At 45.5% G+C, this 12,886-nt stretch overlaps 1 long non-coding RNA gene across 1 annotated transcript; it reads right to left on the reverse strand.

Moving 5' to 3' along the window:
- Window positions 1-2,916: 2,916 nt before the first annotated feature.
- On the reverse strand, window positions 2,917-3,649 carry LOC307202494. The gene is made up of 2 exons (XR_013832915.1): window positions 3,557-3,649; window positions 2,917-3,474 (listed from the first exon to the last, which is right to left on the reverse strand). It is a non-coding gene; the product is annotated as an uncharacterized lncRNA (long non-coding RNA).
- Between the last annotated feature and the right edge of the window lie 9,237 nt (window positions 3,650-12,886).

Below are 12,886 nucleotides of genomic sequence, written 5' to 3' on the forward strand. Positions count from 1 at the left end.
TTGTAGAGTTGGAAGGGACCCTGCAGATTAGTCCAGTGTTTCCCACACTTGGGTCTCCACCCCGGACTACAATTCCCTTCATCTCTGAACACTGGTCCAGCTGGCTAGGGATGGTGGGAGTTGCAGTCCAAAAACAGCCAGAGACCCACATCTGGGATGCACTGAGTCCAACCCCTTGCAGTGCAGCACTATGCAGCTGTCCCATACAGGGATTGAACCAGCAACCTTGGTGCTATCAGCACCACGGTCTAACCAACTGAGCTATCCAGGCTGACCTTAAGACCTTTTGTCTGGTGGGAACATCTCCTTGGACTCTGATGATGCCTCTTGCTTGTGTGGGTGGAGGTTAGAGATGGTTGTGTGAGGTTGTGTAGAAGCTACCCTAATGCACAAAGATAACATTCACATTAATTGCTCTTCTTACTTTTACCTCTGACTCCAGACAACACTGGCATGTGGCACTCAGGCTGTAAAACCTCTGACTTAACAGTATTATGGGATGCTCCAGAAGCTGCCTTAGAAAAAGAAGACAGTAAAAACAAGGGGCTAATATGTGGTCTTCCCAGTGTTAAAGGTAAAGGTAAAGGGAGCCCTGACCATTAAGTCCAGTTGCGGACAACTCTGGGGTTGCAGCGCTCATCTCGCTTTACTGGCTGAGGGAGCTGGCATTTGTCTGCAGACAGCTTCTGGGTCATGTGGCCAGCATGACTAAGCCACTTCTGGTGAACCAGAGCAGCGCACGGAAACACCGCTTACCTTCCCGCTGGAGCAGTACCTATTTATCTACTTGCACTTTGACATGCTTTCGAACTGCTAGGTTGGCAGGAGCTGGGACAGAGCAACGGGAGTTCACCCCGTCGTGGGGATTCAAACTGCCGACCTTCCGATCGGCAAGCCTAGGCTCTGTGGTTTAGATCACAGCACCACCTACGTCTCTTCCTAATGTTACTGGACTGTAATCCCCAAATAGCACAGCCAACAGGACTAGTGGTCACAGATGATGGGAGTTGTAGTCCCAAAACATCTGGAGGGCCGAGTTTGCCTGTGCCTAGTGTAGGGCTTTATAGGTCATAACCAGCACTTTGATTTGTGCTCAGAAGCAGACCAGTAGCTATTGGAGCTGCTGTAACAAGGGAGTTGTATGCTCCCTATAACCAGCCTTGGTTATTGGTAGGGCTGGATTTAAGTTTGATGAGGCCCTAAGCTACTGAAGGTAATGGGGCCCTTTATATGTCCAGCTATCCTTTGTCGACAACAAATTGTCACTGTTTTTTGTGTTGAATATATGCTATATGGCAATTTATGGACCTAATAGGTATCTAAAGCCATATAGAGATGAGCAAACCAGTGATATTTTAGGGAACAGGCTAGCAGGTGGGGCCCATTACTTACATCATAGGAGCCTACACAACACAAAACACTGTTGCTGTATGTAGGTTTTATTTTATTTGTTTTTTATCTTATATTTTGGAAATGTACATCCAGGTGTGTGTTTTTCTTTATTTTTTTTTAGCGGGGCCCAAGAGAGTGGGGCCCTAAACTATAGCTTATTTAGCTTATATGTAAATCCAGCACTGGTTATAGGAGATGTAATCCATTCATTTGAACTCATATACGTTCTCAGATAAGGCAAGTGGCAAAACTAAGTTCAAGTTACAAGTGAAGAATCTGCTCTGTTGGTTGTTAAGAATGTTCTGACTGCTGTAACGATGGCTCCATCTGACTTCAACCTATATATAGCCTTGCAGAATGCATGGTGATAAATAATAGATATTTTAGCACTAAAATAGAAAAATAAAATCTTTTTTTTAGTGCACCAGCAGAGAACCACAGAAACAATATGCAACCTTATAGATTTGGGGAGGCATTCCCTACACCATCCCCAGCATCACACCTTCAGGATTTATAACTCATCAAATTTGCTTGTCCCTTCTTGAAGTAGCAGTTCTGCGGGTAGAATACGAACATGAGAGAGGCCTAGTCTACAGACAATTCCCGTAACAAGTCACGCTCCCACAGAAGTGGAATTTGGGGAGCCTTGAGGCAGGAGCTCTCCCCTTTCCTGCAAAAGCACCTTGCTGGAAACATTTCAAAACAACTCCATAAGCATTTTAGTGCCGGTCGCAAAGATTCTTCATGGCCGTAAACCTTGGAATGGTCTATAATTACACACGATCTGCCCACTATGGAAAATTGATACTTACATGGTCCACTGCATTCTGTATCCTGGCGATGCAGTCTAAATGCAGATCACACATCCCCACTGGAATGGCCCACAAGCATCATTCCAGAGAAAGAAACTTAAAACAAAGCAGTGAAAAAATTCTTCATTATTCTTTTTTAAACAGGCAGAAATGGCTTCCATTTAACTTGAGCCCATGCAAACTCTTGGTTCTATGACTGTTAGAAAATGGCCTCTAAAACTCTCCATGTTATTTGTGGGCGGGAAGGTGGGAAAGGGGGTGGATTTTGCCAACCCTTCTCCAGGGGACAATTGAGATTTTCTGGTAATTAATCAGGAGGATCTAACACCCACCCCCCCTCCATGGCCAGAAAATTATTTTAAAGAGACATTTTGGCTCACTTGATGTTCAATAAAAACTCTGTCATTAGTTCCTACTGGTAGATGAAGGAAGCCATGTGCTAATATAGGAGAGCTGGGGGTGTCTTTGTTTCCTTCAAACAGTATTAAAATAGTATTAAAAAATAATAAAACTGGGTCCATGGCTGCACCTAACAGTCACAGATGGCAAAACCAAGGAGGGCATTTTGTTGAATCTTCTGCAGGAAAAGACTGAGATGCTCCAACAGTTTGGCAGCAGCGCGGGGGGGGGGGGCTTTAAAAATTCACATCATCCCCATTTGCTCCACAACTAGGGTGAGAAGAACAAAAATAAGAAGAGGCAGAACTCTGTGTGTCGTGAAAGTGTTCCTGCACCAGCTTTATTCAGGTGTCAGTTCTGCAGCTCTTGCAGGGAAGATGGTGGCAGAGTCAACCTGCCACAGCCTGGGAAGTATCCTGATCACTTTGACTGTTAAGCTTGTGTAGAAGTCAATCAGCATCACTTAACATACTCAGACTTACATGCTGAGCAACTTCCTTGTAGCTCTCCCAGTAGTCTTGCCCAGAGTTGAACAACAGTGCATAGGCTGAACCTCTTCCTGGCATCATTTAGGTCAGGAGTGTTTAACTTGTGACCTTCCAGATGTTGTTGGACTCCAATTCCCTTCAACCCTAGACAGCATGGCCAATGGGCAGGTATGGTGGAAGTTGTAGTCCGATGGCCTCTTGTGGTCTCCTTAGCTCCATCTCCAGAGATCCCCTTGGTTGCCCCACCCAGTAGTCAACAGCTGCTGCCGCTGCCCCATAACATCTGGAATGTTGAATGCAGTATTTAAAGGGCCCATAGCCATTTCTGCAGATGCATACTCCTCCATGACTATAGAGCAGAGTCTAGGGATGTTTGGTGTTTCCTGCTTGGCAGGGGGTTGGACTCGATGGCCCTTGTGGTCTCTTCCAACTCTATGATTCTATGATTCTATTCTATGGAGAGACAGGCTGGGGTAGTGAAGAAGGGACTGCTGATGGTGGGGTGTGGGGTGAGTGTTTGGAATCAAGGCATCTGGTTGGCCACTGTGAGAGCAGAATGCTGGACTAGGTGGGCCATTGGCCTGATCCAGCAGGCTCTTCTTATGCTCTTACTCCAGACTCAGCTGCCCATTGACTGAATCTGACCTGGTGGGGGAGGCAGTAGAAGTATGCAAATAGGAGGCAGTGGTGTGCATTCATGACCTCAATATGGTTGAGGTCATGGCATGAGGACATGAGAGTATTGCCACATTTCCTGATGTGCCTGATGTCAACCCAACCAAGCAAGGAAAGTGTTAGAGGAGAGGCAGTGAGGAAAGATGTGGGCGATGAACAGAAGCCTGGGACAGAAACAAAGGCAATTACTGTAATTGAACAGCTACCTATCAGCAGGCTGACACCTCATCAGTGCCTGCAGTGAATGACAGGTAAATATCTTCCCCTTTTGACAGTTTAATTAACCAAAATAAATGGGGCACTGGGAATTATGAGGTTTCTTACCAGAACATGTTTCCAAGGAGACTTGAGTCCCTTTCTTCCCTTCATTCGTTTGCCTCTCTTCCCATAACAGTCATGGGGGTGTCTTTGCTTGTAAGGAAACCACTCCATTATTGGCTAAGGAGCGCCAGTGTGAGGAAGGCTTGGAAGTCCTTGTGGCCCATATGGTGGTGGCGGCGATGAAGCCTCTGGGAGTGATTGGCTGAAATGTGCTGATGTCACAGAGATGAGAACAGGCAGGAAGGTCTCTGACTGCCATTGGTGGAGCAGATCTGTTCTTTGAGTGTGGCAGGAAAATCAAACGGTTTTGGGAAAGCTGCACATTGGGAGACTCCGACAAAAGGAAGTACTTATTCACACAGAACACCGTTACAACTATGGAATTTGGTTTCACAAGAATGACCACCAGCTTGGCCAGCTTTAAAGGGGGATTAATGGAGGATAAAGCTACCAATTGCAAACAGATTTGCTATACGGTGGCACCTTAGGTTACGAACTTAATTTGTTCTGTACGTCTGTTCTTAACCCGAAACCATTCTGAACCTGAGGAGCGCTTTTGCTAATGGGGCTTCATGCTGCCACTGCGCCGGCAGCACGCGATTTCCATTCTCATCCGGGGGCAAAGTTCATAACCCGGAGCAACTACTTCCCGGTTAGCAGAGTTTGTAACCCGAAGCATTTGTAACCTGGGGTACCTCTGTATATACTTGGTATCTGTAGTAGCAGAAGTAATATGCCTCTGAATACCAGTTTCTGGGGTTGGCAGGAAAGAGAGTGCTTGTGTTGTGCCTGTGGACTTTCCACTGGCATCTGATTAGCCATCCTGTAAGAACAGAATGCTAGACTGATCCAGCAGGGTCTGATCCAACAGGGCACCTCTTACATCTGGACTATAACAACTCCCAGGGGGAAGGCTGTCTTGGGACATAGGAAATGTTGAACTAGACCATCTGTCCATCTGGCTCAGGATTGCCTCTCAACACAAGTTGCTGGGGAACATGAGTGGGGAAGAGGTCTGTTGTGCTTCTGCCCTCAATGTGGGTTTCCCAGAGGCATGTGGTTGACTGCTGTAAGATGCTGGATTTGATGGCCTGGTCCAACTGGGCTCTTCCTATATTCTTATCTCCTCCAGTTGCTGTTGAACTACAACTCCACATTGACCATGATGGCTAGGGCTGACGGGAGTTGGCATCAAACAACATCTGGAAGGCACAATGTTGGCTACCCTGGTTTATATCATTGACCGCTAACCTCAAGGCACAATACTTTCCAATGGGATCTGTTCACAGATTCAATTGTAATCACAGAGCATTGAGTAACAAAGTAATGTGGAGATGGCTTTAAAACAGGATTAGACAAATTCATGCAAGTAAATGCTATCACTGGTTGGAGGCAGTAGGCTTCTGAATAGCAGTTGTTGGAAATTGCAGGAGAAGCAAGTGCTCTTGTCCTCAGGTCCTGCTTACAGGATGACCACTGTGTGAACAGGATGTTGGACTAGTTGAGTAATCACCCTGATCCAGCAGGGCTCTTTTTATGTCCTTTTGAGCATGTGGGCATACCTGACTTGTCTGATATTTAAGGCTACTCTGGACAACACTTAGTTCTTTCTTCCAGTCTCTTCTTTTATCTCCTGCCTTCCCAGAGCTTGACTATCTGGCTTTCTAATTCAGACATCTGTTAATTATATTTGCAAAGATTTCCGTTGTTGCAGGAGGACAGAGCTATCTTCCCCTTGTTCTCCCAGCTAACGATTTCTCTCTTCCTTGGTTATAATCTCGCCATTGAAGCTGATTCTGTTTGATCTTCTCATTGTAATGCAGTCAGGGGAAGCAAGTCCAGAAAACAGCCCTCTTTAGAATTAAACTGTTTTTCTCTAATGTGATTACAAATGGTTGTTAACCCTCCTAACCACATGAAGGAATTGATATTTAGGGATGCGGGCTGAATGGATGCCCCTCCTCTGCCAGGTGTCATTTCAACAAAGGGTGCCTGTTCTAGCCCAAACAATTATCCTCCCCCCTTAGCTTCTCACATCAGGGACGGGAGGTGGTGGGAATGGAATAATGACTGGAGAAAGGAAAGGCTATAATGCTTGAGAAGCTCTTAGAAGCTGTGACCCTTTATGGTGATGCTGGGTGAACATTGTTCTAAACTTTCTCATGTGTTTGCTGGAGGAATCCTCTTCAAAAGAGGATCTGGTGCTCCCCAAACCAAATATTGTGTGTGTGTGGGGGGGGGGGGGAGCAGTGTGTGTCAAGGGACCATGAGATGGAGTAAGGAGATCCAGAGTCTGCAGGGGATATGGTATCCCAACCTCCTTTGCAAGATGTCGAGGGCCCTTGCTCAGAACTGAAGGAGGAGGCCGAGCTGCCATTGAGCCCATATGATTATTCAAAGAACAGAGTAAAAAAAGGTAAAGGACTCTTGGACGGTTAAGTCCAGTCAAAGGCAACTATGGGGTTGTGGCGCTCATCTCGCTTTCAGGCTGAAGGAGCTGGCGTTTGTCCACAGACAGCTTCCTGGGTCATGTGGCGAGCATGACTAAACCACTTCTGGCACAATAGAACACTGCAACGGAAACCAGAGCACACGGAAACGCCATTTACCTTCCCACCACAGTGGTACCTATTTATCTACTTGCACTTTGATGTGCTTTCGAACTGCTAGGCTGGCAGGAGATGGGACAGAGCAACAGGAGCTCACTCTGATGCGGGGATTCAAACCGCCGACCTTCTGATCGGCAAGCCCAAGAGGCTCAGTGGTTTAGACCTCAGCGCCACCCACGTCCCTGTTCCAAAGAATAGAACCAAAGGTCCAATGCCCATCTAGCATCATGAAGCCTGCCACCCATGTGCTCTACTCATGAGAGGCTCAACACATGTTCCTGTTTAGAGTCCTGATTATACTTCAGGAAGCCTAATGGTTTGCTGCCACAACACCTCATCTTGCTTAAATTTCAGTGGCTTCTTAGCTGGACAGCTCCGCTTCTGCCTCGGACACTGTCCTTACCTATTGGACAGCTCCTTGGTCTTGCTGGGTAAGTGGGAATCTACACTGCATAGCCTTGATGGTGGGGATGGCACACCTCACCTCCTGAGCAATGTAACAGCTTTAAAAGAGCTGAAGTGTGGTGGGAAGAGGTTTGTGGTGGGAAGCTAGTGTGAACATTTAAGGAAAAGGGTCAAGGTCATTGTAACAATATGTGGTTTCCTAATGAGTGCAGAGTGCTGAGAGAGATTGCGGCCACTGGTCGCTGGATGCAAGTATCTTGTTTTCTGTGCCACCAGGTTAGCTCATGATGTAACTGGCCTGGTGCCCCATGGTGCCACTGTTGCAGAAGATCAGAAGATAGTACTGCAGCTGCCTATCTAGCAGGGATCAAATTATGCAAAGCAACAATAGGGTCCCACCTGGTCCTATAAAGCTGCTGGTTCTTGTGTGGCTCCTTTGAGCAAATTATCAGTCAAGTGAAGGCTGAACTTTCTATCCTTGTGTATGCATTTGGGAGATAAACATATGGGCTTGTCAATCACAACTGCACTGAAGATGGGAGGAGTGCAATAAGTATGGAGAAGGGAAGTGCAGCCTGGAAGAATTTCTTGCAATTGGATAAGGTGTTTCAAGTGTGAATTTTTCAAGTGTGAATTCCCCTTCATCATTGGTTTCCCAGGTTGCCCTCTCCCTAAAGGGAATATTGCCTTTATTCTCTTTCTAAATGTTTTTTATTCTTTTTCTGGAAACCTAAGAGTTCCCCACCCCTGCTGCCGCCACCGCACAATTTCTGTTCTCATCCTGAAGCAAAGTTCTTAACCTGAGGTACTATTTCTGGGTTAGCAGAGTCTGTAACCTGAAGCGTCTGTAACCTTAAGCCTCTGTAACCCAAGATACCACTGTATTATTATTATTATTATTATTATTATTATTATTATTATTATTTAAGATGCTAAGCTAGTGAACCATGTTCTAATCCAGCAAGACAGTCTCTAACATTCTTAATTCATAGGTTTGGATCCTTAAGATTGCAGTATCCAAATTTGACCTGTTGATGGAGAGAGCTTCATCTTCTGGACAGGAGCAAGCTTTCAGACTGGAACCGGAATCCATCAAGGCACAAGGCAGCATCTGGGCAAAGGAAATGATAGAGAGTGGGGCAGGGATATGGAACTTGCAGTCCTCTAAAAGTTGTGGGGTTCCTACTCCCATCAGCCCCAGCCAGCATGGCAAATGGTCTGGGGTGATGGGAGTTGGTTGGAATCCAGCAACTTCTGAAGGGTCACAGGTTCCTCAACCCTGCTCTAGAGGTTGTTGGGCTACAGCCCCAGCCAGGATGACCAATGGTCAAGGGTGATTGGGGTTGGAATCTATCAACATCTGGAGGGCCACAGTCTCCACATCACTGAAGGTGGGGGTGCCCACAGAAGCCCCTCTTGACAATGGGAGCCTGTGGAAGCAGGAAATCTTGTTCAGAGATGCCTGGGGTGCATGCGCATACATCTGTGTGTGCACATGAGGCACTTGAAACATAACTTGAAACAGTTGAAACAGTAAGTACCTTGTCGATGGCTCCTCTTTTTCTTCACGCTGACAGCTTGACAAGTGAGCAGGAAAAATGAAGTTGGTGAAGGAAGAAATGCTATCAGGAGTTCCATGCTAAAAGGGCAGACAGGCCAGATTGGAGGGAAATGAGAAGCTGTCTCGGCTAATGCAATCATTTATCACATAATCTCACCTGGCGGTTGGGTAAGGATGTTGGCATGCACAAGCATTAATCCAGAGGTAACCAATGGACTTCACGTACACAGGCTTTTTTCCCCTTTGAGCTCACTCACTCTGTCTGAAGTGTTCTTCTATAATGGCTTAGCTTGCTTATGATGGGGGAGGCTGTTCCTGCATGCAAGGGGCCAGGGTCTTGAAAGGGGCATTCTACCACTGGACCTCATCTACCCTTTTTCCTAGGCTACAGTTGAATGCCTGTAGTCTTCTAGATGTTGGACTCCAACTCCCATAAACCACAGCCAGTGTGGCCAATGATCAAAGACGATGGAAACAGTAATTCAACATCTGGGGGTGAGGAGGACACAGTTTCTCCATCCCTGCTCATGGTAGCTTGCCAACTGTCCTTCTTTGAGGAGCACCTCAGTATTAGCTTTGCCCAGGGAGGGGAACTGCAGTTCCATATTGGCCTATATAGTTAACGAGCGCGTCTATGGTCCACAGTTTAAGTAGCTTGATCCTCCTGCATAGGCCAAGTTGGTTTTGCAGGGTTAGCCAGCCTCCCCTCTTCAGACCACCAACACTTATCCAGGTCTGGCCCTACCATCAGACAGTGGGGTGGCTTGTCTTGGACAACAGATTATAGGAACACAAGAGCTACCTTCTATCAAGTTGGACCACAGGTCCATTCAGCTAAGTGCTGTCTACACTGTCTGGCAGCAGCTTGTCAGGGTTTCAGGCATCTGGAGATGTTAGGGATTGAACCCAGGGTCTTCAGCATGTAAAACAAATGCTCTGCCACTGAGACGTGGCCCTTCCTCCAGATTCCATCTGCTTAAGTGTATAAACATGTGGGTTTTCGGTCACTGCAAATGTAAATATTTATGCTGTTTTTGTCTCTGCATACACACAAGACTCTTGGCTAGAGATAAGGACCTGCATCTCATTCTAATCTCAACTGGTCAAACAGATTAGGAATAATCACACCATTGATGTCCTGGGACATAAAAACACCCCAGGCTTTCGAATGCATATACTTCTTTCAGCAAAGGGGGGGGGGGGCGAGAGAAAGTGAAAGAGAAAGTGGTGGGGGGGATGGGGATTGCATACTGTGGGAACTGTTGAAGCTTGAGAGAAAAGACCATGAAAATGAAAATGAAAATGAAAATGAAAATGAAAATGAAAATGAAAATGAAAATGAAAATGAAAATGAAAATGAAAATGAAAATGAAAAGAAAGAAAGAAAGAAAGAAAGAAGGAAAGATGGGAGGGCAAATTAGATAGCAGCGTGCACAGATTTACTGAGGGTGGGAAAATGGATTGCAGATGATAAAGGTATATGGAAAAGACCAAACCAAACCTGTCCTTTCTGCATCTAAAATGCAACAAAAATTTAAGATATATTGTGGGAAAGTATCTCTGCGGGAGTGTTACATATTTTAGTTTTCTTGTTTTTTAATTGCAGATTACTGTTGGGAAACATTGGGGCTTTGGCTCTATCTGCACTATACATGAAAAGCTAGATAGCTCAGTTGGCTAGAATGTGGTGCTGATAATACCAAGGTTGCAGGTTTGATTCCTGTAAGAGAGAGCTGCATATCCCTGCACTGCAGGGGGTTGGACTAGATGATCCTCAGGGTCCCTTCCAACTCTACGATTCTATATCGCTTTAAACAGCTGTGCTTTCTGGCTCAGAGAACCCTGTGAACTGCAGTTTGCTAAGAGAGTTGTTAGGAGACCCCATTCACCTCACAGAGATGCAATTCCCAGAGTTCCCTGGGAAGAGGGATTGACTGCTAAACCACTCTGGGAATTGTAGCTCTGCAAGGGGAATGCGGTGGGGTTTGTGCGTCTTCTAACAACTCTCAGCATCCTTAACAAGCTACAGTTCCCAAGATTTTTAGAGAGAAGGTGTGAATGCTTAAAGTGGTATTATAGCTACAGCTACAATGATGACTTTGCTTATATTGCTTTGCCTTGCCTATTCTGTATGCATTTTTCTTTTTGGAAGTCATTTTATCAGAGGTTCCTTTGGGCCTGCCATCGAGACCCCTTTTAAACCTCGTCTCATGCTGGATTTACAGCTTCCTCCCACCAGCGGTTGGGGTAATATACTATAGAGAGCCACAATGCAAATGGCCTCAGCTGTGGAATGCACTGATGCAGCAGCAAAGGGATTTGTTCCCTGCTCATATTGCAACTCGGTCACATTTTGCTCTGCCTCGCCATGTTTCGGCCCATACAATGGAGTGGATCTCTAAGGGATTATAAACATCTTCCATCAGAGATTATATCATTCACTGAAATGTACTCTCTTTCTGCACTTAAAGTCCCACGATCTCACATACTGGGCTTTTGACACTGCAAATGACCTGATTTCAAAATGAACATCGAAAACCATGAAAGTGGGTGTGTCACTCAGCTGCTACCATACTGTGGCTTCCAGAAACTAGTACATGATGGGTATTACTTGGCTGAGAACTGTGCTGCAAAATGCAGAGAATTCAAGTTTTGAAGGAAGGCTGTGCTTCAGTTTGCATATTGCTTTGGAAAGTGCGAATAAGCTAGATTTACCTTTCAATGTGAACTGAATCAAATCCCTCCCACCATTCCTAATATCACTTTTGCACTTGTCCATTCATGTTAGAGGATCAATTTCTTCTTTTTTAAAAGCTACACAAAATTGGCATTTAAATTTGTTTATCACAAAATGCATATTCAAATGGACGCATTTCTAAACATATTTTCTCCTAAAATACACATTTGCAAGCTGCTTTTGGGCTCCTTTGTTGTGCCAAAAATTGAAGCACACAAATCGGAAAGGTGTGGTATTTGAAGGATAAGTACTTCCTGATCCACACATTACTCCAAGTACAGATGACAAACCAAATTTCTCAACCACCTCCGCAAACTACAGGTTGTGGATTTGAATATTCTGTGTCCTCACATGTGAAAAAAAAGCTCCTACTTCTCCACATAGAAAGCTAGCATGCCAGGGAGAAGACAAGCTAGCACCCATCTCCCTGGTGTCTATTTCCCTATGTGGGGCAATGGAGGGGAGGGGGACTTGTGACCATTCAGAACTACAACTCCCATAATCCCTGACCAATGGTCAAGCTTGCTGGGGCTGATGGGTATTGGAGTTTAACAGCACCTGGAGTGTGGCATGTTCCCTACTCCAGAATTCAACAATCCATTCATACCGAAAGACCTTGAAAACTCAAAAAGTCACTCCCCCCCCTTCACATTCCTACCGTTCATTATTTCAATTTTCCCATAGAAAAACAATCCCATACTTTATCAAGCCATTCCACAAATGCTGAAGATTTCGACTGTCTCTGAAACCTGTCAGCTGCCATCTGATTTGTCTCTGAGATGTACTTTCTTCTTGACGTACATTAGGAGGCCTGATAATGGATCAGGTTGTGTTAGTCTCCATCCTTAAATAGGGGAGCATTCCACCATGCAATTTCCCTACCTGCACTCTGAAATGGTACAGCTCAAGCATTAGCATGTGGCGAGACCTTTTTGGAATCCTGACATCCGAGCCAAATGAGCGACATCATGTAACAGCACAGGGAAGATTTAGCAGACATGGTTTCTGCCACAAGCACCTGCTTTCAGCATTAGTGGCACGCGCTGGAGACATAAGGTTTTCCCAACGCTAGCGACAGTTGTGCTCCCCCCCGCACAACACACTCTTCTCCCCACTCCAAACCAAGAATACAAGTCGTTATTGCTGTTGTTATTATTGGGAATGTCACTGAAGGGCTTTAGAGTGATGGTAACTCTGCTAATTAATTAGATGTGTGTACTGTTCCCCTTCTCCAGGGTGCTCATTAGAGTATCCCAACAATGCTGGGGAAAGGTTTAAAACAAGCAAGAGGCATGAATGGATACTAATAAAGCCAAACAAAGTGGTGGCAATGAATGGAAGAGCATGATGAGAGGAGCCAGCCCAAAGGGGGATGGGAGCTTTATTCTCCAAAATGCAGCGATTAGAAAAACAAAACCTCAACAGGGTGGGGCATCTTTAATTCAGTGTACTCTTCCCTAGTTAGTCAATGGCACATTCATTTTAGA

The sequence above is a fragment of the Podarcis cretensis genome, assembly GCF_951804945.1.
Source record: "Podarcis cretensis genome assembly, chromosome: 14".
Lineage (NCBI taxonomy): Eukaryota > Metazoa > Chordata > Lepidosauria > Squamata > Lacertidae > Podarcis > Podarcis cretensis.